The sequence below is a fragment of the Peromyscus maniculatus genome, chromosome 4 (genome assembly GCF_049852395.1).
Source record: "Peromyscus maniculatus bairdii isolate BWxNUB_F1_BW_parent chromosome 4, HU_Pman_BW_mat_3.1, whole genome shotgun sequence".
Lineage (NCBI taxonomy): Eukaryota > Metazoa > Chordata > Mammalia > Rodentia > Cricetidae > Peromyscus > Peromyscus maniculatus.
This window is the reverse complement of record NC_134855.1, coordinates 128,557,367-128,578,345: the sequence shown is the minus strand read 5'-3', so window position 1 is coordinate 128,578,345 and position 20,979 is coordinate 128,557,367. Positions and strand designations below refer to the sequence as shown.

The following is a 20,979-nucleotide window of genomic DNA, read 5'->3' as shown; positions in this document are numbered from 1 at the left end:
AAAACTGCCATTTACCTACCCCATGACCTCAGGAAGGGGATTCCACACCAACCCTTCATCTCGGAAAGTGGGTAACTGTGGCTACCAGCCTTCTTCTTGACCCTTTGGGAGGGGACAAACTGCAAGAAATGCCTGCCTCCTGGCTAACAGCATAGGGTTCTATGACAGCTTAATTGCTAGGCATGAAGGTAGGAGTGCTCAGCCTGTCTGCAGATGATGGAGACAAGACTATGTGCAAGTGTTTGCTTCATAAACAGACCGGCCCAGCTCAGTGGATTCTTCAAGCTGCTCCTGACGACTCTTTTGGGGAAGGAGAAGGAGGAGATGAGGACAAGGGACAGATGTAACCAGTGCCGTTAGGCAACAGAGACACAGTGGGGGTGGGGAGATTGGCTGGAATGAAGAGTGCCCCAAATAACTAGATGTGTCTATACTCATCTACACAGGAAACTCCTGTGGCAAAGGTGAGTATTTAGAAAGCACCCCAAGAAGTTGGTCTCAGAGTATCCCATGGGTGTGGAAACACTGCTTGCTTGTATGTGAACTAGCCACCTACCTGTTGCAGCTTCCCTGAGACCCAGCCTGACCTGCTGCTCTCTGTACCAGAACAGGCCTCAGCCCTCACAGTCTAGAAGTTTGTGCTGTGTCTGTCATCTGTTGCTAAGAAACATGACATCTCCAACCTCTGTGGCCATAAGCAAGGCTACTCACTTATGTCCCACAGTTCTTGTGGTCAGAGGTCTAGAGGAACTGGCTTGTCAGTCTGACTTGGATTCTGTTGTGGTCATCTCCTGTCCTGTGGAAGATGTCTGCTTCTTGGGCTGGAAAGACTGGGAATCTTTCCCAGTCCTGTGGAGCTCTCCTCGCGCTGAATCTTCACTCTTCCTCAGGATGCAGTACTCAGCACCTGCCCTCAGTGGCTTCTGGCAACCTCTTCCTGATCCTTCCTCAGGGTCCTGCTCATCACCAGGTACATGGAATCATCTTCCAGATAGACAACTTGTTTATCCTCACTGTAGCTCAGAATCTTTGCTTCTAGAAGGTTCAAACCATAGGCTACCCCTACACCCCTAAAGCCACTGGGAAACCACCACATGGTCCCTGGGAGGAGGTAACTAATACTGCCACAGAGGCACATGCAGAATGTCTACCTGGGGCTCCTCTAGCCAGAATGGAATCTGACCTCAACCAGCCTTTGGATTGTAACCAAATTCAGGCTCCTGGGCTTAAGAGGCTGCACCTCTGGAGGGTCATAACAGGGGGCTTTCTTTTGGGTCTTCCTCTGCCACTTTAGAACCCAGAACTTTGAAAGTCACCAGACTGAACAAGAGGGAGGTGACAGTGTGTAGTAAGCACTGAATATCCCTACCCATGTGAGTACACCTTCCTAGCCACAAAGACATGATTCACAGCCCCGAGAAGCCCCGTAAGCCTATGCTTATTGTGGTGAGAACGCTGCTGCCTTCTTTCCTCGGTAGATTAAGAACAAGCTCCCTTGTGCCTGGGTATTTCTTTCCCTGCCCTTTAGCCAACATGTTGTGAGTAATGTCTGTCATAAAACAGAAAGTGCCGGAGGCTCACAAGCCTGGAGTAGCAGTGGCTCGGTGTGCACCTTTGTGTGCCGGAGGAGGAGGAGGAGGAGGGCACAGGGAGGGGCCTTAGTGTGGCCAGCAGCCATGGCTTCTCTACTCTTGAACACTGTACAGGTGGATTTCAGCCCACAGATAAACTCACAGGAAAAAAGAACCTTAGAAACTGGGTTGGTCAGATGGCTTAGTCTGTAAAGGAAAGGGCTTACTGTGTTAAGTGAGGGCCTGAGCTCAAGCCCTAGTTGGCTGTGGCAGTGTGTGCCTGGAAACTTAGTGCTGGAGAGGCAGAGACCAGAGGAACCTGGGGTTTGTTGGCTAACCTTTTGTGCCAAATTGGTAAGCTCTAGTTTCAGTGAAAGACTGTCTCAAAAATTAAATGGAAAGTGATTGTGGAAGACGTCTGATGCTGATCTCTGCCTCTACAAGCTTTTGCACACATGTGCCCATCCACATCAACACATGTACACACACACACACACACACACACAGAGAGAGAGAGAGAGAGAGAGAGAGAGAGAGAGAGAGAGAGAGAGAGAGAGAGAGAGAACACGGCCTGAGAAAAAAGCAACTATAATGCAGGCCCATATGCAAGCCCAGGGTTTTAGACAAAACTGGAAAGGGAGAAACCACCTAAACCACGAGGGGCTGAGCATGCAGAGAGCACTGTGTACACTCTGATTCCTGAGATAAGAAGCTCTCTTCTTTTGTCTGGCTGTAAAGACACAAGGAAGATCTGATCTTAAAATCAGAGAGCAAAAGCAGCTATTAAGACTCAAGGAAGCAGTTCACCTTCATGAATGAAAAGCAGTTCCAGCTGAGACAAAGAAGGCTGAGATGGAGCTCGGCAGAGTGGGCTTGCCTGCAATGCCTGGCTCCCTGGATCCCATCCCCCCCAACAAATAGATGAAATAAAGAAGTATATAAAGAAATGAACGGATAAATAAAATCTTAAACTAAGAATATAAAAAATGGAGAACTCTTGGTGAGGACAACTGTGCATTGGCTAAAATTGCCACTACCCGTTCATGTCTCTTTAGCTAGAATTGTGGCCACCCAACAACTGGGTCAAAGGAACACACTGTGTTCCTGTGAAAGAACTCAAGGCTTTCTGACATGTGATGGTCACTTTGCTCTAATTGTCGAGGTAAGACATGCCAAGTTTGCAGAGAAGTGGTTGTTTCTTCTTCTTGGGTGGTCGTTTTAATGGCCCTGTCTGGCTGATAGGAGAGCTCATCCATGGGCAAGGGCTGGGTGATGGTTCAATCTAAAATAAGTACTGCTTTCTATGGGGGAAGCAGGGCAGTTCTGCCAGGATTCCTGCTGAGTCTACTAGTGGGTCCAGACATTTCCAGACCTGGAGATCTGTAAGCAGACCCCACCTAGCTTCCCTAATGTCTCCTCTTTGTGCTGAAGATCCTGGTCCCTGAGTTACCCAACTGACTTTTCTTAACATAGTTTCACAGGCTGGAATATTCTCCTTTCTTCTCCTGGTCCCCCATATTTGGACACAGTGAAATAGCTTCAAAATGAAGGAAATTCTATGGAGTCAAGGAAGGGATCTTGATATCTGCAGAAACTCACGGTTCCAGTATCTCCACATCACAAGTGTCCACAGACCTGTGCTCAAATTTGAAGTTTCACAGGAGACTCACTGACATCCAGGGACCCCAGTTTTCAGCAACACCATGGCACCCTCTGCCTTGAGGACACCCAGTCTCCTGCTGTGTTCTCTGAAGTACCTGGGCTCTGGTCTTTCAGTGCGCCAGTGACCGACCCTGTGCTGAGGATTCTCTAGCTCTAGATTAAAATTTTAACAAGCAGTTCTCAAAGTGTCCAGTTCCTTCTCCTGGAAACCGCTTAGTTTGAGGTTTTGGAAAAAAAGCACCATTTTCTCTGAAGGAGTGCCCTGCGGCTCTGCTCTTCCTGTAGTTACTATCCTAAAGGGAAGGAGGCATTCAGGCCAGATACTTCCATGTTCCGCATCATCTACCCAGCCAGGCGGCTGGTTGCTCATGGAGAGTCCTGGGTCACGCACAGCATGAGGGCCTCGGCAGCAAACGCTGGACCCCACCTCCTCGAGTCTGTGACAGGCTCCCACAGTCTTTGCAGCCACTTCTCTGAAAATTACTAACACTGTGGGCACCTTGACTGCCCATGTTTCCTCTGGTATGAGCACCTGGCTGCCTTACATGTCTTTGCATTCTCAAGGTCATTTCCATGGTTTACTGCCAGCTGACATCCACTGTGCCAGGACAAGACACCAAGAGCTGTACTGGCAGTGGGAGGAGCACAGGGGAGCCATGATGAGCCCCCAGAAGGGGATGGTCCTTAGACGCAAGCAGCTCATTCCAACATTAGCTGCCATATACACAAAGTTTAAGAGGAATGAGGGACAGATGGGAAATCTGAATAAAAAATGTCTAGCCACTTACCACTGGTTAGATCTGAAAATCAGGCACTTATCCCCATGCTCACTCCATCTCCAATTGTGGTCTAACAGGGAAACTTCTTGCATTCTTGAGTACTGTTACACCTTAACATGCCACATTAAGTTGGCATGTCCTGAGTAGAGCAGGCTCACTAACAGACTCTGAGACAATTTGTGGGTATACACTGGCTTTGGAGCCCAACTCTGGCCTGGAAGAGGCCACAGGGAGAGAAAAGCCTCAGCTGACACCTTCTGAGATAGGACAGTGCTTTGGATACAGGACAGCAGATCTCACATTCCCTGAACAGGCTCTTGAGGGCAGCCTGCCTCACAGCACACCACCCCTTTCCCACCAGGCATGCTGACCCTGATTTGTAGGTTCATCTGCACGGGTCCAGGGCCAGCATAAAGAACATATAATAATAACCCCCACAAAGGAAGTCTAGCTGAGTGCACTCCAGGGCTTGGTGGCTTCTATATTTCACGAAGAAGGGCCTGATAACAGCAGCTCATCAGTTTTGTGATAGGGAGGCCACGAGTCTATGGCCTCGACTGCCACTAAGTGCTCACAGTTGTGTTCTGTGTACATTGAGATCCTGAACGTTTGACCTGGGTGCCAAGATGTTCAGATATCTCCCTAGAGCACCTCTGTCCCTAGCTGTGGGTAGTATCCAGACTGCGCATTGTGGAGGGTCTGCTGTGTCCCTTTGTGATGTGTGCTGTCTGAGATCTGTGGTCAAGCCTGCTTGACTAGTGCCACCAGTGAGAGTTGTACCACAGACCACTGGCCTGGGCAAAAACCCGAATTCAAAATTTGCAGTATTTTCCTCCTGCTCTTTTGTTCTTTGGCGCAGACCTGTTCCTCATGAAAAATCTGACACCCCACCTCCTCAACAAGGTAGCCTTAGCGCTATGTAGGTTAGGGTAGCCTCAAAACTCAGATATCCACCTGCCTCTGACTCGTGAGTGCTGGGGTTAAAGGTGAGAGCCACTTCTTGCTACTGTCTCCAGGGCTGCAGTTCTTATTTCCTGGTCTCCAGCCTCCACTCAGGAAGACATAGCTTTACAATATGTGCTCCTGAAGTTGCCTAGAAAGCCATGCTTGTGATTGTGTGTACCTATAAATCACCATATTCTACCTATTTGATTATTTAATAGTTTAGCCGGATATATAATTAATGTGGGAACTTTTTTCCCTTAACATTTTTACACCCTTTTCTCATGCATTTCTCATTTCCAGGCCAGCATCAGCAGCACTCAGTATAATTCTGTGGACCTTCCCTTCTCTCTAGTAATGTATGAGGGCATCTTTCTTCCTGGTATTCTAAAACACTAAAGTGAAAGTCCTTCCTGTTCAATTGCTGAACTAACCTTCCACCTGTCTCTTTTGTGTGTGTGTGCATATACTATGGTCCACTGCTTGCCCTTGCTAGGAGAGTTATCCTTAGTGCTCCTTCAAGCCTTTTATGAGAATTTCACACTGAGTGGCACCCTGCTGTATTTCCAAGGACTCTTCTTCTTCTCTCATGGCTTCATTTTCACTTTCTCGTTTTGCTTCAGAAAAATAATTCTACCTTTTAGCTCCCTGAAAATACTAATTATACAATTAAAAATGTTCTTTTTCCGGAATGTGCCTATATCCCAGCCCCTTTCTAAAGGCCCCTCCACTTGTTCAGGTCTCATCTGGGGCTTGGGTGTGGTGGGGAAAGGCTTTCTCAGAGGTCAGGCAATTGTTGGATGGTATTTCACACTTAAGTACATCACAAGGCTGACTGGTCCACGGGGCTGATGTTCATGGGGTTTTCCTGGGAGCCTGTCAGATTCCACTGTCTGCACTGTACCCTCTCTGGTCTGCTCACAGCTTTTGTGTGATATGTCCCCATCTTTGTTTCCAATGTCTCCATCTCCTTTTTCCTTTTCCTCTGACTGTACTGTTAAAAGCATTTTTGGGACAGAACTGAGATAGTGGGGGATGCTTTAGCTGCATATGTCACTGAAAATATATCCTTTTATTCTAAATGTCACTCCAGTCAGGCTGGGTTCCCTGAGTGATGCTGAGACAAGGATTAAGTGCAGGAATAATGTGAAGGTGGCCACAGAGAAGGTCACTGAGACCACGGAGTCAGGAAAAGTAAGCTAAGAGCGGGGTATGGCCAGACAGTGAGCAGGGGACGGCTGTGTAGGTCTTACTGAAGATATCTGGAGAATATTTTGAAAACGTTTCCTGAAGGCAAACCTCTAGGATATTCAGTTCAATTCCCTCCACCAGTGCTGAGGACAAGCATCTTCCTGAGCTGACTCCCCCATACTTCTGCCCTCCCCAGCCAATGACTAGTCACTCTGCTATGAGCTTTCTAGTAGTCACAGGTCCTCGGCAATGAGAACTTTGAGTGCCAAGGTATGTGGAGGTCACACTGACGCCATTTGTGGTGTCCAGAAAAGTTGCTTCATGTTGCTTCCATGATCTCCCATATCCTATCTGCTGACAGATGGGCTGCATTGGGTCACTTTGGATTTCTCAGGAAAATGCTAGCTTCAGCCAAGCCTGATATGACTCGCAAAAGTCCTCTTGATTGATGTGGTGGTACATCCCTATAATCCCAGCTCATGAGACTGGGCCAGAGGGATCAGATCAGGAGTTTGACACTATCCAGAGCTATATAATGAACCTCTGTAAAAAAAAAAAAAAAAAAAGACTAAGCTTACTGTAGTTAGAGCCAACAATGACCTAGGTGAGGGCTGGTGCTGTGGGATGGACTGTATGTCAAATAAAACACTGATTGGCCAGTGGCCAGGCAGGAAGTAGGTGGGACAAGGAGAGAGGAGAATTCTGGGAAGCGGAAGGCTGAGGCAGAGACACCGCCAGCTGCTGCCATGACCAGCAGCATGTGAAGATGCCGGTAAGCCACCAGCCACGTGGCAAGGTATAGATTTGTAGAAATGGATTAATTTAAGCTATAAGAACAGTTAGCAAGAAGCCTGCCACGGCCATACAGTTTGTATGCAATATAAGTCTCTGTGTTTACTTGGTTGGGTCTGAGTGGCTGTGGGACTGGCGGGTGACAAAGATTTGTCCTGACTGTGGGCAAAGCAGAAAAACTCTAGCTACAGGCTGGGCAGGTCCAAGGGTGTGATGCAGTCAGAAAGTTCTCCTGATGTACCTCGGTTTTGTAGACATCTATGGTGATGGTAAGGATCACAGCTAGGAGATAGAGCAGTGCAAAGTGTATTAAAGGAACCTAGGATAAGGGTGACCCTGGAACTGAAAACTGAAATTGTAGGAGGGGTCAAGGGAAAAGTTAATTGATCGGTGTCATTTTGATCTTACCCTTCATCTTACTTAGAGAAGCCTTCACTCATTAATTCCTCCCCCTTCTCGGACTCTGCCTGGTTTCCTAGTCAATCACCTGCTTCTGGAATGCCATCCAAGAACTGGGTTACCTGCTCACATTTCATTCCCCACTGAGGACTTCCCTGTGGGTAGAGGGGACTGACTGTCCTAATTATCTGTTGCTGGGTAACAAGTGACTCCAGAATTAGTGGTGTGTAACACAACCATTTGATGATAAACTATTATTTTAGAATCAGGAATTCAGGTCAGATCACATTGACATTAAATGGGGTTGTTTGATCTCTAACTTGTGGTTGTGCTCCTCTGAAGGGTCCAAGATGGCTTCATTCATACCTAGCATCTTTCCCTCTCCACCATCATGGCCATTGATAACTTCAATTCCTGAGTGGCACCCTAGGACCCCAAATGGGAGCCAAGAAAGAGGAAACTCCACAGAAGACTCAGAGGAGCCCTGATGTTGTGTCCTTTGGGTTACAGGTGAGTCACTGGGGCCAGTTCAGGTTCTAGGGAAGAGGACACTGCTGGGAGGCATGCCAAGAATCATCTACAGCGATGACCTCCTTCCTCAGCATCTCATTTCCACATACATAGCCATGCTCTGGAGTCTTTGTCTATGAAGAAGTGTCCCCAGCTTACTGCCGGTCTTCTAATTTGGGCCGCTGAGTAAATTTCCCTTGTTTTAAATACATGTCAAAAACAACTCCAAGCACAGAGAAAGTATACTGCCAAAACCACCTCAGTATGTCCAATAACTGTGCATTATAATTTATAAAAACATTATAGTTTTCCTCATGCCATCATTACTGTGGTTCACACAGGCTCGGGTTTTATTCTTTGTCACTCAAGAGCAGTGTGCCCTGCTAGTAACATAGGGCGTTTAGATTATTCCTGGGTGGGGCAAGATTCTATCAATCAACCCACAATTTCTTGCTGCTTAAAATGTTTTTTAAAAAATAAAACAGACATTTGTGACATTTAGTGTAGCTGTGGTCATGGTCTCAAGATGGTGTTTGAGACACTGAAGCTTTTAGCAGAGTTCCTCTGCAGGGAAACAAAAATTGACAAATTCTAATGTGTTTATTTTTAAATAAAGTCGTGATCAAATACAAAGAACCTAGAATGGCGAGAAGACACATTAAAAGCAAATGTGAATAGAATACAAAAAATAGAGTCAGGCCATGGCAGATGGACAACCTCCCACAGCTTGCTGGCCTTGGGGCCAATGTGATCTCTAAGAGGTACAAGGTGTACTGCAGTTTCAAGGAACTGGTGTTTGTTTTCATATTGTGAAATAGCCAATTTAAATAGAAATTGCAAACTGACTTCTGACTGTGGTTGGTATCAGCATGCTAAAGCAGTCACTGATTCCCAGCTGGGCAACCGGGCCAGAGTGAGACCTAAGATTCAGTGCTTATGCCTGAGAGCAAGCTTTTTGCTTACTTGGAGAATTCATACAACATTTAGGGCTGAATCTTTTTAATTCAAGTGAAACAAGAATGGAAAGGATGCCTGCTCCACCAGGAGCTCTCTCTCCCTCTCCCTCTCTCCATATACAAAAGCCAGTCTTGATACCATCTAGCTCTGAAGAAGCCCCAATTCAGGAGCCATAATGGAGACCCACGGTTAGATACAGTGCTTTATGGACCCTTGACTGTTACCGTCAGCAGCCCCAGTACTGGGTAGGCAAAACATTTATTTGTAGTACAGTTGGCAAACTTGCATCTTTTTATTTTTAAATGTAGTATCTTCTGGAAGGGAGAAGCAACATTGTAGAGATGCCTCACTTCTGTGGAATTGATTTTACCTGCCTTTAAACAACAAATAGAGACTGAGAAAAATGCAGAGTTGCAGAACCAAGAACTTCTAAGAGTAAGATTTGTGTTGGCGACTTTTATCCAGAGCCTGCCCTTACTCCTGTGCTCACTGAACCTGTGCAGGTTTAGTAGAAATGTTGGTTATGTGGCCCAGCTGACTGATGGGGAGCTCTAGCTGGACCTTCCATGCCCAGGGGAGCCCAGTCCTGCATGCTGCATAGAGTAGGCCAAAGATGAATGTGTGCCACAGGGAGGAATGATTACTTACTTAAAAAACTGTTTTCATTAATTATTAGAGAATTTCATATAATGTATTTCAACCAGATTCATCCCCTTCCCTATATCCCTCCATGATTTGAATTACACTTCTGTTTGTACTTTTGTTTTCTAAGATTTTCCTGTTTTTTAAGAGTCTTTTGCCTTTGTTATTGAGGTTGGTGTTCACCTGTGAAAGAATCCAGTTTGTATTTCAAGATGGTAACCTGGCCTGTCCTTCCAACAGAAAACATGTAGTTGGTGGGTAATGTGCATCCAGGAGATAGGTCTATGGGCTGTGGCTGTTTCTAATGCTTTGAGGGGGAGAGAAGATAAAGTGTTTGGCAAGAAGAGAGCCCATGCATGAAACCAGAAACTCAAAAACAGAGTTCTCTCTCTGCAAGGGTCTGGAAACTCCTCTATGCTGGTAAGTCAGCAAGCTTTGTCCTGGCCCTTGAGTAAGCAATCAAACCAAGTCCAGGCTAATCAGAGGTGTGGGCTCTGTGCTTATTATATTCAAGGCACAAGTGCCCTGCTGAGAAATTAAAATACAAATGGATTCAGCACTCAAGCTGGGGGAAAAAACACCACAAAGATGGTCTCTAAGGACAATGACAATTCACAGCTAGAGCTCATGAGTTTCCAGCAGAGAAAAAAATGTAAACCTGGTTCTAGTTAAACCCACAATAGGAAATTATAAACTGCAGGAGACACAAGAGATTGGTGAGACAGAATCATTACTTCCCGAGTCACATCCTTTCAAAGCAATTCTATTTAATCTAGTCATAGAGATCTAAGGGAGAAGAATTGTAGAGTTTGTAGAAACTAGAGGAGAGGTCTATGGCAATCTCAATGTTCAAAATAATTGAAACGATTTCAGTGATTAAGAAGGACAAAAAAAAAACTATGATTAATCTATAGTGGGTAATAGGTCACATTAAAACAAATCTAAAATTGGAAGCAGCAAGAGTTCTCAGAAGTGAAAGAGTAGAACGAGTTATGGTTGTAATTCACTTATGGTTGATGATTCACTACGCACAGCTGAAGAAAGAATTTGTGTTCTGGAAGACAGATTTAAAAATGTCAACAAGGCAGCACAGAAAGATTCAGAGATGAAAACCCTGAGGAGACAAAGCACTCAGGAGAGAGGAGGGTAGAAAGGGTGCTCAAAGCAACGGCTGGGGACTGTCCAAACTGGGTTGGGAGATGAGTCTTCAGGCTGAAGGGGTTCACTGAGTCCTGAGTAGAATAAATGAGAGTGAAGCCATGGAGTCGTCATGGTGGGACTGCAGAGCACAGGCTGGATCAACAAAGGCTCAGTTCAAAGGCCCTCCTATCGTTATTTTACTCTTGACCAGTCATTAAAACCCACAGATTCAACTACTGTCTCCATGTACTGAACCTTGGCTTCCTAAATCCAGCCCATACACATATACACATCAGAGTTCCAGTACTTGATTACCTCGTCAAAACCACAGCTAAACTTGCCATCACCCTAGCTGGCCATTGGCAGCACAATCAGTCTTTCTGGCCACCCTTTCACCTGATGATTTGTCATAACAGAAACTTTGGCCCGACAGCTTTAAGCTCAGACTCCCCTTTGTTATTCTGATGCCATATTCGCCTCGGCCAATCTCTGTCCTACTCTCATCTTGGCTGCATTGGGGGACATGGCGAAAATGTACACATCCTATCATTATTTCCCTTTCCACATTATCTTGCCTCTTCTCAGAATATTCCTCAAAAGCCTTTCAATTTTAGGGGGCCTCCAAAGCCTGCAAGCCTTGTCTCACCTGTCCCTGTCCTGGTTCTTTTTTTGTCTAACCTCATTGGCCACTTCTCTTGGCTCCTCCCTGAGCCTCAGGGCTTTTTTTGGGCCTATCTCCTCAGGAGGATGTCTCCCAATCTCAACACTGGTATTCAATCCTAGAGAAGTCTTCCTCACACACTATTTCTGGTCATGCCTGCCTATGCCATGCTTCCACAGAACTGATGCTTGTTTTTCACACCAGTTACTGAAATGATGCTCATTTCTCCACTGGACCGTAATGTCCCAAGGAATAGAGGCTGCTTTGTTACTCATATTTTAATTGTCAATAGTTAGCATATCACCTTGCTCATGGGTAACATTGAACATTACTCCTTTAATGAATGGTTTTCACAAGTTTTTATTTTGCAGCTGGATCAAATTGTTTTTGGGAACCACCTTTTCCAACATGGATTAAAACAGCCCAGTGATAATATAAATATAGCAGGTGCTGACCCCCATCAGCTAGGAGTATCCTAGTACTGACTGTGAAAATTGAATTTGGCACCAATGGCTTGTTTTCTATGTTGCTGCACTCAACTTCAATGCTAATTTCAGATATTTGGCTCATTGTGTTCCGGCTTGCTTAGCAAAGGTGTTAGATATGAACTTTCTTTAATTGCTTTGTACATGCAGCCAGGATATAGGTATGCTGTGCTGGTGCTGGGCTCATACTTGGCTTCTGGTCTCCCTGGGATCTTATTGCTTTCTAACTGGGGGCAGAGTCTACCAGCCAGGCATGCACTCCTCTGAATCTGCTCTTTGGGGGGCAGCATGTTTGTCTTTATTTCTTGCAGCAAGAGTTCTTGTCCTAAACTAACACCAAATGTTTGATGATACAGTGGGAGCAAGGGAGTCAGATGTCAGAATTTATTTGACAGGTGAAATAAAACTGAAGTAGACCTATGGTAAGCACTGTGTTCTTTGTGTCCTCAAATCTCTGGTGAGTCCAGGACATAGCCACAAGAGGAAAGGCTGTAAATCACAAACACACATAAATGTCCTCTCTTACTACCAAATATTCACTTCAAAAGAAGGGCTTTAGTAAAGTCAACTATTTCATGGAGGTGTATCTGTGAGCCAAAATGCTATCGATTAAATGTCTATGTTCATATTGGGTCCTTATGTTGAAACCTGATTCCCAATGAGGAGGAAAGGTGAGGCCTTTGGGGTCAAAAGGTGAAGCTCTTATGCTGATATTAACTCTCTTATAGGAACATGAGAAAACAGAAGCATCATAGTCTTCCAGGTAGGACACAAGGACCAAGATGGCTGCCTGTAACATAGAAAAGAGTCCTGAGTGGAACCTGCTGGTACCTGACCTCAAGTTCCCATCCTCCAGAGCCCCAACAGAAGGATATCTATTGCCTACTCTACACAGTTTACATTCTCTTGCTGAAGTTGTCCAGGCGAACTGCTCACTTTGTCCTCCACTTTCCACAAACCATCCCTATATGTACCTAATTACTAGTGCAAAATTTATGTCCTGGGATTTCTTATTCCAAGTGAAAAAGTCACTTCCTCTTTTGAGCCAGATCCTAGCCTGATTGTCTGTCTCCACTGGGATTGTCTTTGAAATGTCTTTGAGCATTTTCTGCTCCTTCTAGTTCTTTGAGAGACTTCACCCTTTAGTGGAAAATGTCTCATCTTCCTAACCAATGTGCACTTGTTACCAAATACCAGACAAGAAACAACTCCAGAGGGGAAGGATGTATTCTGGCTTGAGGAGGAGGATGAGCAGGATACAGTTCACCACGACAGTGAAATCTTGGTGGTATTTATGGCAGTGGGACTCACGTCTTGGAAGATAAAGAAACAGACAGGCTAGACCAAAAGTGTGGCTGAGTTATAACCCATAAGACCTCCTTCCTTCAGCTCACTTCCTCTAGTAGGCCCCAAAGGTTTCACAATCTCCCAAAACAGTACCACCAGTCAGGGATCAAGTGTTCAAACACATGAGCCCGTAGAAGCTATTTCACACCCAACCCATAGCAAGGTGCTGGTTCTGGCTGGTTTTATATCAACTAGAAACAAGCTGGTCATTTGGGAAGAGGAAACTCAATTGCAAAAATTCCCCCGCCATATGGGCCTGTGGGCATTTTCTTCAGTGATCATTGATGTATTGTGGATGACTCATGTATATTCAGTGATATAGCCCATTGTGGATGGTACCATTCCTGGGCTGGTAATCCTGGATGCTATAAGAAAGCAGGCTGAGGAAGCCAGCAGGCAGCACTCCTCCATGACTTCTGCATCAGTTTCTGCCTCCAGGTTCCTGCTCTGCTTGAGTTCCTTCCCTGATTTCCTTTAGTGCTAGACTGTGATGTATAACTGTAAACTGAAATAAATCCTTTCCTCTCCAAATTGCTTTTGGTCATGGTGTTTTACCACAGAAATAGAAACGCTAAAGGAAGACAGTGCCCATGGATGTACCTGTGCTGCTTGGAAATATTTACCATCATCCTTCCCAGTGAAAGTGTTTGGCTCACACACAATGTCCCTGTAGCATTGCCTTGCCCATCCTAATCGAAAGGAGCCTTACTTACGAGGCAAGATTTGATGGGACATGTATACACAACAGACACGATTCTGTGGTGTGCTCTATGGTTCTGCTCAGGTGAATGGATGCTGAGACATGCTGAGAAGACTGCCATTTGCTCTGCCTGTGTGCACAGCACTCCTCCTCTATGTAGTCCCCTGGGCTCCCTGATTGGAAGCAGAATGCAAAATTACAAGTATGCCTACATCGACTTCTTTATTAGAGCTTCTAATGAAGTGCCAGTTCTCAGACACAAGCTAACAAGAAGCTCCTTGTTTGGAATAGATTCAAAGGCAAAGATAGGACATTTACTTTTTTTTTTTTTTTTAACCAGACTCGAAAGAATAAGATACAAAGGAAATTAGCGTCCCCTGTCCCTTTGGAGGTTACTGTATATGGCTCAATGTGAACACATTGTCATCTGCCTGTAGACCTGGTGTCTGATAGGCATGCATGGCTTGTTAGAAATGTTTGTGGGTTCCAAGTGAGATGCTGTATTGGAAAGGGAAGGTCTCTCCCCAGATATCGCCTTTTGGGAGAGGAGTAGCTCAGATGTAGATATGAAAATTTCCTGAGACAGAGCTTGCATCTGCCTCCTTCTGTAGTTCCATGAGGGATGAGGTTATGTGTTAGTACCCAAGGTAAAGTGTGAACTTAAGTTACATCTTGATTAGAGGGTATCTCAATTTATGCCAGAAATTTCTGGAGTGAGGCAGCATGGGGAACCCTCACTGCAAACCTCCAAAGTAGAAGGGGAGAGCCCACATCTGAAGGTTTAGCATTTGGGGTCTGTTGGGATGCTGCTCCCTGAGAATCTGCTGAGCACTTTCCACCTTGTGAATACTGCATAGATGAAACCATGGTCATATGGAGTAGTTGTGTGAGGTTCTTCTTGGTCCAGCCTCTGCCACTTGACAGTGACACCAGTGTTGCCCTGTGGGCCAGAAGGACAGCAGAATCAGAGGGCTGAGTCTCCTCGAGAGCTCACAGCGGAGACTCTCCAATCCTATCACACATGGAAGAAGACTCTCCCCACCATCAATTCCACCTATGCTAGTTCCCTCTCCCCCTCCCTCATCAGTAGCATGGACTGGTTATCCTTGCTAAGCTACTTCACTGGAAACTGTAGCCACGGCAACAGAAACTGCTGATTCAGCTGTGAGTGCCCTGACTGGAAGCATTGGGTTCTCAGCAATGACTGGGAAGCCAGCTAGTTTGGTCTGCTCATTTTGTGTTTTGGGTAAGTGGTCCTCCATTCCTATTCGGATGATCTATATCTAAGAGGTTCAGATGCTTTCAATGGAAAAATAATATGATAAATATAATTAACAAGGGCGTTGTTCCTGGAAATGAGGCAAAATCTTTAAAGACACGTTGTTTGGTGTCTTCATCCTAACAGAAGGTTCAGTTCACAGGACAGAATAGCAGTGAAGAGGGTTATGGCCACAGTCTGATCCTGAAGGCAAAGCAGGCGGTTTTAATTTTCCAATAGTTCCTTCCCCAACTGTCTGTAAGCATTTTGGGAGCCCAAGAGCTTTTCTCCCTAACTGTCCAGATTTTAAGTTCACTGCTTACCACTCGAGTGGCTTTCAGCAAGATTCTTTCCCTCCCTGAGCTTTGGTCTTCTCCTCTGTCAGTTGGAGATAATGAGTCACTATGTCATGGAGTTTCTGGGAACATTAGAATTTGGACATAAGCAATTTTTGAATAGTAACTATGGTGTAGTTGTGAGGGCTCTGGTGATGAGTCACTTTGCAGCTAAGTATGCCAGGGGCTGAGGCATTAGTCAGGGGATGTTCATGGATGCTGTGGACCAGAGTTTAGGAAGGGCTCAGCAGGGGTTCTCAATAGTGTGCACAAGGAAAATGGACTGGAGGTCCAATTTGGAAAATTTTTTTTAGACATCTATGGCCTGAGCTGAGATGGCTCAAGGGCCTAGTACCAGTGGCCTCTCCATGGAGCCTAGCTTGCTTTCAGCGTGGTGGTCCCATAGGGGCTAATTCTTTGCACAGCATCTTGGGTCTCTAAAATAATAACTGCATCTCTGCATATGAGGAAGATGCAGGAGGACCTCAGTGACCCTGGCCTTAGAATTCACACAGCGCTACCTTCCTACATTCTCAGTGACACACAGGGTGCTAAGTGAACCCACGAGAACTGGGCTCCTCCCAGGATAGAGCAGGGGCAAGGTTGCCCTGAAGAAGAGAGAGTGAAATGGAATGTCAGTGTAGCCATGTTTGGAAAACACAGATTGCCACAGTGAGTAAAAAGTCATTTTAAATTACATTCGTCTTAGAATCTTTATGTGCTGCAGAGGGCTGAGGATGAATAATAGCCCTGCTTAAGGGATGAACACATGGAGGTTTGGTAAAGAAGATTAATTTGCTAAAAATCATACACTTAAATGAAAATGTGTTCAGAATCTGAAGTGTCCTGAATCCAGGACCAGCTGCTGATTTCCCCACATCCCTGTGGGCAATGAAATGTAGCTAGTCTGCGGGACTCTGCATTCTTCTTGGGAGTATAAACTATAACTTTTACATTTTGAAATATATAAAGCCTCACAAGTTAATTACCACTCAATGTTCTTTCGCTTTTGTCAGTGCTCAGGATGGAAGCAAGGATATTGTGTTTGATGACTTATGTACTTTTCTGTTGAGAAATTCAGACAGCAGTTACAGGGCAAAAGGGAAAAGCCAATAGCACATGATTATGTTGAAGACCACATTTTAAAGAGTCTACATTGAGTCCAGGTGGCACACACCTGGGAGGCAGAGCAAGGCAGATCTCTGTGAATTTGAGGCCAGTCTGGTCTACAGAGATCCAGGACAGGCACCCAAACTACACAGAGAAACCCTGTCTCGAAACACACACACACACACACACACACACACACACACACACACACACACACACACCCCAAATAGACTCTACACTGAAGCTATAATACTTCTTATTTGAAGCTGGGGTATCTGAGAAACTGTCTTGTACATACATGCTGTCATTGTGGGTATGCAGTGCTTGGCACATAAACTGTCAAAGCTCAGGAAACTTAAGCATAGAGATTGTCTCAGTGCTTACAAATAAAATGAGTGTGGGGGGGATGGACGACACCAGAATGAAATGCAGATTATGACAGGAGGTCTAACTGCCTTACCAACTTATGAAGCAGCATCACTGAAGGGCTTGGTGGGAAGGTGTATGAAGCGTGATCCTTATCAGTCTTAATCAATAAAAGCCTGGACTCAGATATCAGGATGAAAACTGAAAGATCAGCCATCAGACTTCTACAAAATCTCAGACTATATGGGTCGGCCTGTCTCTATGAGTCCTCAGACTGAATGGGGTAGATCCTGGCTCCACCTGCCTTATATTCCTGTCTCCACCTCCCTAGTGCTGGAACCAAAGCTATGGGCCACTACTGCCTAGATCTGTTTCTCTTTTAGACTGGTTCATTCTCATGTAGCCCAGGGTGGCCTTGAACTCCTGATCTTTCTTTTCCCAAGTGCTAGTATGCCACCACTGCCTGGCCTCTATGGATAACTAGTGGCTAGCTGTGTCCTCTGATCTCCAGACAAGCTTTATTTGTCAGAACACAAACAAAGTATCTCATGGATGACTTGCTTCCTCTCTCATGTTACTAGAGGATAAATGAGTTTGTGGTTCACCTTTCAGAACAGAGGAGGTACCCTCCCATTGACCACTCCACCACTCTTAGCACACGGCTGTACTCCAGGTGTCTGGCTTAGTCTTCTGTAGCTCAGTGTTGGCAATTTGGGTATACGTGGCATATTTTCTCCCGACTTTTCCCCTACTCATCTTTTCCCTTTCCCTTCATTGTTGCTTTACATTGCTCTGAGATGGTTCTTCAACCATGCACAGTCATGGGATCTCAGACTTTGGGACACAGTGGCAGGGATGCTCTATACTCACTCTTTTCTTGTTTAAAATGAGGGGTGAACAGCAGCTATTGTACTCAGGTGACCCATTCACCTTCATCTTTCATAACTGCGTGTGGCAATACAATGTACTGGCTGGAAGGAACACTTCTTTGGACATTTTAGCCTTGGCCATGTACCATCTGTTGCCTTGACAGAAGCATTTAAGCAAATCACAACAGTTTCCAAGGTGTTCTTATGATTGTCTGGGATTGCATCCATAGAGTCCCAACAGCAGGAAGTGGAGTGGTAGTTTGGAAGTAAGGAGGTCCAGAGGAAGCCAAATGGTCTCTACTGCTGGCTACTTTCATTCCTACTTTGGAGCCAGTCATGGCCACTCCCACCCCCCAACATGGGTTTTTGCCTTTACACAGTGCCTGCTGGCTGAGTACCTGCTCTGCTCTTTGTCTTGTTTCTGGATGTCTGTCCTCTCCATTTAAATACTCAATATTAATGGCTTGGAATGGGCCATATCCAGGGATATTAGCTCTCAGGATAACTCCTCTGTGGTAGAAATCTGAGGACCCTACACTGTGCTAGGATTTCCTAGGTTAGCAAGAGGCTCCATAAAGAGGATCCCATGCTAGGTGGGACCTGAGGACAGACCTCTCTGAACAGGAGGATTTATTTTGCAGGTCTAGTTTCCTATCTATCTAGGTTCACAGCTTTTGACCTAGAAAAATTGTTAGAGTGGAAGGAGGGGCAGACGAATACGTGTTTCTTCTTGCCCAGGAGTTCTCCAAGAGAACATCCAAGCAATGACTGCTGTTAGGAGCAAATGCCCAAGTGACACTGGATAATCTTTGGAGGACTCCATCACAGCTTTTAATTTGTACCTGTGTCATAGGGACATCTAAGTATACTTACACAGTTTTTATAGGTTTTTGCCTACAGTGCAAAGTCACTTTCCAGATTTGCAGCTAAAAGGAGATAACTCCACAGACATGGATGTGCTCCATTTCCAAAAGGAGAAAAGTAAACATTTTCTCTTTGTGAGTTGACTATCTCAGTCATTTGTCTACACAGTGGAAGGCTGACTAACACATGAGTTAACTGTGAAATGTCAGAACACACAGCAGCTGTGGTTATCTGCACAAGACCTGTGCACAAGACACACACACACACACACACACACACACACACACACACACACAGGCAGGCAGAGGGCAAGAGAGGGAGGGGACTATCTGGGAAGAAGTAAGTGGGTTTGCAGGACTAGGAGGGAGATAAAGACGGTAATGGGGTGAATTTGAGCACAATACATTGTATACATGTATGAAACTGTGTGCATACTCATGGAAGTAGCAAGAAGGGTTGTCAAGGTAAGTAGTACTGGTCACCTGTGGACCAAATACCACACATACATGGAGCCAGTGGGACCCAATCTCACACAGAGTGGGGAACAGGCAGCAAAATACAACGCCTTTATAGATAACTGCATCAGTTTGCCTGTGCAAAAGTATATGTTGTATGAATGTAAGGAAAAACAAAGTTTACAATAAAGTTGGCCTCCTCCTCAAGATGTATTTCCAATTTAGAGACTTGAATAGTTACCAGTTTAAAAAAAAAGAAAGGAAACTGGGAGAAAGGCCTGCCCAGCACAAGATCTGCTTACTTTATATTCTATTTGAAAAGAGAGGCAATGTCCTTTGGTCTCAGGCCCATCTTTAGTACAACAACAACCTCCACTCTTTAGCACATTGAGAGGAACTTATATAAGCCAGCAGAGTTGCAAGGATGTCAGTGGAAAAAGCAGAAAGCCAGAGAGATCTTCAAATGGTAAAATGAAGCTGCCTCGGTGGGAGATTCTGTGTAGTAGGTGAATTACCCAGCATTTACCCGAGGACTAAGGACTCAGTTCCACTTTATTTCTTCTTTTGCTCCTTTCTCTTGACTGAAAGAAAGCATACTTCTTCCTCATATGCTCAGGAAACACACTGTGAAGCCAGCCCTAGGCCCCCAGCTCAGGATAACAAGAAAGGTCTCTATTGGCATTGGTTCCCTTGTCTCAAAAGTCTCCGTGCCAACAGAGTAAGAGATAGCTGGGAGGCTGTGCTCTCTTCTTATTTGAAGCAGGGAGGGCCTGAATGCTGCTGAGTCAGGTATCCAGGCTGCCTGGAGACTTGGACTGTGTGATGTTGCCTGGGAGACCATCAGTACAAGTTTCTGCCAAGGGACACCAAGATTCTACCCACTCAGCTTACATTCCTCTCCAAGCCACAGAAGAAACTATTTCAGGGCTGCTTTGTGTGGCAAATGGCACTTTTGACAGACAAGTCTGTCAACAGCAAGTACAGGAGATACAGCTCATAGGCAAAACAAATAGCTGATATGAAAACAGTATCTACAATCAATAAAGTATAAAAACTCTATGGAAGTAGGGGAAGGTGTGAACTAGTAAGCTACAGAAGAAGTAAAAATAATGAAAGGAATATATATATATATATATATATATATATATACATATATATATATATATATTTAACATTGCTGTCATCAAGGAAATGAAAATTGAAAACCAGTAAGATCTTTGTTTCCATCTATCATGTGGTAGAAGTTGAACACTGAACCCCGCACTGAGCACTGTGGAGGGAAAAGCATTCCATATTTTGTTTCTTTGAAGTAAAAATTGATGCCTGTGGCAGAAGGATGGTTAACAGTATCTGACTAAAGTTGGACATGAATAATTTTTGGTTCAGTGAAATTTCACTTGCTGAGATGAATACAAAATGAGAATTTGAAAATAATTTATATGTCCATTTGGGGGGAAATGGCTTGATTAGATTATTATACATTCATAGATCATAATGCTACAAAATCATTAAAAATATCAATACTGAACACTGTGCACTAAGAACAAAAGTATTTATATTATATAAAATTGCAAGTTACAGTAGATCTCGACGTTCTCTTATTTGTAACACAAAACTTTATTCATGAACATGTTTGTAAATTCTTGGTCTCCTGGGAAGGCTGTCTTTAGGAAAAGACATGGAGAGAGAAGTTCACTTAATTTTTTTCCTCTTTCTTCTCCTCGTATTAATGGTAGGGGCTCTTTATGTGAATAAAAAGACAATGAATGAATAAGTAGAGGCATATAACATTAACATGCTCCACTGTATGTGAGGGACACAGAGTGCAGCAATGCTGGTGAGCTGAAGGGGGCTGGATCTGGGAAATGGCAGCTATTGCTGATGAGGGTCCTAAAGAAGAGACACCTTCACTATATCTCCCTGTGCACTGGGGCTACTAACAAA

At 44.8% G+C, this 20,979-nt stretch overlaps 1 protein-coding gene and 1 long non-coding RNA gene across 4 annotated transcripts in view; one reads left to right on the top strand and one right to left on the bottom strand.

Moving 5' to 3' along the window:
* Positions 1 to 20,979, bottom strand: part of Syndig1 (synapse differentiation inducing 1) — a 160,092-nt gene that overhangs the window by 3,731 nt on the left and 135,382 nt on the right. The window lies entirely within an intron of this gene.
* On the top strand, positions 784 to 13,603 carry LOC143272775 (uncharacterized). Its single transcript, XR_013050363.1, has 3 exons — positions 784 to 970; positions 7,679 to 7,846; positions 12,460 to 13,603. It is a non-coding gene; the product is annotated as an uncharacterized LOC143272775 (long non-coding RNA).